General features: G+C 38.1%; 1 long non-coding RNA gene across 4 annotated transcripts in view; it reads right to left on the reverse strand.

Moving 5' to 3' along the window:
* Positions 1-6: 6 nt before the first annotated feature.
* The window catches only part of LOC107835741 (uncharacterized), a 4,607-nt gene continuing 1,121 nt past the window's right edge, over positions 7-3,492 (reverse strand). For 2 of the 4 annotated variants that reach the window (XR_001661553.1, XR_001661552.1), the window contains exons 2-3: positions 2,565-2,613; positions 7-132 (exon numbers count right to left, since the gene is read on the reverse strand). This is a non-coding gene — a long non-coding RNA (uncharacterized LOC107835741). Of the gene's footprint in view, positions 133-2,564; positions 2,614-3,032; positions 3,094-3,492 lie in introns of those variants that run through there. The other 2 variants (XR_001661554.1, XR_001661555.1) reach the window with 2 other exon arrangements.

Below are 3,492 nucleotides of genomic sequence, written 5' to 3' on the forward strand. Positions count from 1 at the left end.
TCTGAAACGTTTCAGACATTTGTCACAGCGGTGTTTTTTCTGCAGGCTCTGGGTGGGCTGATCCTGCTGTCCATCGCTGGGACCATCTGAGGCTTTGTCTTCATGTCCACCTGGGTTTGTGCGGGTTTGGTTCTACGAAGGGAAGTACAGTAATTATAACCAACAATAAATATGATACACAAACACTTTGATAGCCAACAGCTTTTCTGCTTTGCATCCTAACACATCTCCCTGTTAGTTTAATCAAGTGCAAGAGAATAAATGTGCCTTTCTCTCAGGTAGACTGGAGATCTGGAACCTGCGGCCCCACCAGTGGCTCTTTGGACATTTTATAATGGCTCCTAATAATGTGGTTAAAAATGCAGAAAAAACAACTGATGGTCTTTTAATCTAGGCATAATCACAAAAGTACATTTTAATGACTGAAGTTATATAGCGCTTTTCCAGTCATTTTGACCACTCACAGCACTTCACATCCACCCATTCACACACTAACACTCACATTAATACATCAGTAGGGGTTAAGTGTCTTGCCCAGAGGTACATCAACATGGACCAGGAGGAAGCTGGAATCGAACCAACAACCTTCTGATCACTAAACAAACACTCTACCCACAGAGCCACAGTCATCAGCAGTACACAACAGGACAATTGCATTGAATTTCCACAACAGAAGGAAAAGTTCCAGTTATTTTTTATTTTTTTATATCTTTTTCTTGTCATTGAGCTGAAAACTATCCTATAATTTTACTTAACTCTCCACAAATATTTTCATTGTTATGAATGATGATTTGAAGGCAGATTCAGGTTTTAATGTTTACATTTAACCATTTTAGTAATTAATATATTATTCAAGTGTTTTATGATAAATAACCATTTGTGAGGACAGGGAAGTCTGTGAATCCGGGTGGAAGGTTCGTTCCTCCAAGCAGTGGGTTAGTTTGTGCGTCACCTCAGGAAAACAGACTTTACAGCTGAAGAGGGAAGAGCTGATCAGGTTCTTGGGGAAAGGTTATTGTGTGGTAATTTGGGCGGGGTAGTCTCTGGATTAAAACCGTTGTTGGGGGTAAAATCTTTGATCACTTTGGGAGTCAGATGTTCTGAGAAGTGTGATCTCAAAGATATGATTCATTTTTCCTCGCCGACTCTTTTTGTGCTGGTTTATTTCTTCGCATACAAATCTAAGGGAGGTTTACTGATCTCAGCAACATCCTATAGATTTATGTCAGATTTATGTGTCATGATGATTTGTTGGGATTAATTGAGAACCCAAATACAAAACAACGGAAACGTGCAGTGAATAATAAAAAAGGTTTAATAAAAACAATGAACAAAAAACTGACCAAAAATCCACAAAGGGCAAACTACAAACAAAATCCAAGAGAGCGGAACAAAAACCGAAACACCACAGATCAAACCAGTGATGAGAACATGGGGAGGATGAGAGGAAGTGACAGGAGGAACCAGCGAGGAGTGACTGAAGGAGAGGTGCTTCAGTACTGGGAGGCTGAATGCTGACACAAAGGACCGGGCTAATGACCAACAGGTATGAGGGGAGAGAGAGAAACTGAGGAGGAACACTGGGGACTAAATGAATCTAACATAAAGGAGAACTGAACCAACGAGACATGATGAACTAGAAGAACTAACAAACGACTGAACTACGGCAACAAGACGGATCTAACCAAAGAAACGTGAAATACTGAAACGAGAATATTTAAGAAGGCACCAAACCAGAGTAAAACTAAAACCAGCTTCTCAAAATAAAACAAGAGGAACTAAGAAACACAGAAATAAACAAAACCCAATCAAACAACTAGATGTTTGTCAAAATGACAAGTCATTTAACATTTGTGGCTCTAAAAAAAGTGTTGGGTTTTTTATCTGGACTGAAGGCAAAAATGGTTTCAGATCGTTTTTGTAAGCTTAAACACCTTTGGGTTTCGTTAGGTCAGGTCACAGGGCAAGAAAGACATACAGGACCAACAACCATGCACACACACACACACACACACACTTATAGTAATTCTGTGTATATATGATGCATATATTGTTTCCATGGAGACAAGTTGTTTTGATATTTTAGATCTTAATGTAACCATATTTGTAACAAATGACTACATTTGTTATGTATTGTTTTGTAAATGTCACTTCTTTTAAACCAAGCTGCATTCGTATGTGTGCCTCTGTGTATATACGAGCATGAGAGAGCTAAAGAGAGAGGAAAACACAGAACTATTTATTCACAACAGGCCCCCTGTTGGGGTGGCAGAAATATCACCCCACAACAATCAATAAATGTGGTGCATATGGATCCTGAGCTAAATATGGCGGACCGCACCCCATAGCCCCCCCCAACCCGGACCGCCATGTCTCTGGTAACGGCCTGCAGTGTTTTCAGAGAACCCAAATTAAAATAAATGTCATGTTTTGAGGTGTGGCATGAAGCCAGAGTACCCAGAGAAATCCCATGCATGCACAGAGAGAACATTCAAACTAAATGCAGAAAGACGATTAGAAACAAAAAAGTAGCACTTAGTTTCACACAAGTTTTAATAACCAACCTCTTCCAGTGATGCCTTTTCTTCCGCTCCAAGTTTCTCCATTTCAGTTCTGCATAAAACAAACATTCATAATATGTAAAATTGAATTGACAATATTTGCATAGCAGTTTCAGAAATAGTTGAAACCAGATATTTATTAGAGGCAACCTGATTTCACACATTATGATTTTAAAGCAGTCTTAACTTCCTGCTTTATGTCAGCCAGGATTAAATATATTCCCTAATTTCTCAGAAAAGTTTTCATTTCTGTTTTTAATTTAGAACGTTTTCATAAGCTAACTAAGCATTTAAACAGATGCTTTGTAATCTTTTACCACTTTTAACAGAAACAAATGAGAATCCTGGAACAGAGGGATGATTTCTGCTTCACACGTTTAAGTCTTAGTAATGACATGATTCTACAAAGTGAAATATTAAACATCAGTATGAATTATTACAAATATATGTGATAAATAAATAAGCCTTTACTTACCGTTTCTTTGAGCCACCTCTTCAGATTATCTTTGTCATATTTACATTTGACAGATGCTCTTATGGTTTCCATGGTAACATTGTTCAAAGGGTTACAGCTCCATAAACATTTAACTCTCTATGTATTTTTTAAAACAAAACATTCAGCCATCTGATTATTCTAATTACACACTTTATTCTTTTGTGCACCAGAAAGTTTCACTTAGGGGGCGTTTACACGACAACGATCCAACAAAAACGGCACTTTTGTTCCGTTTTTGTTGGATCGTTTACACGATAACGTTCTAATTACGATCTGTGTTTACACAGTAACGGTACACATCGAAAATGTGTAATGTCCTGCCACACCACTAGTTGGTGCTAGATTCTTTGAAACTTAGGTGCGCATGCGTAAAAAAGGAGTTGTACCTGAAAGCTGTTACAACCGTTAAGATGGCAGCGAATAAAGTATTAATAA

Source organism: Poecilia formosa, unplaced genomic scaffold, assembly GCF_000485575.1.
Source record: "Poecilia formosa unplaced genomic scaffold, Poecilia_formosa-5.1.2 Scaffold20, whole genome shotgun sequence".
NCBI classification, from domain to species: Eukaryota; Metazoa; Chordata; class Actinopteri; order Cyprinodontiformes; family Poeciliidae; genus Poecilia; species Poecilia formosa.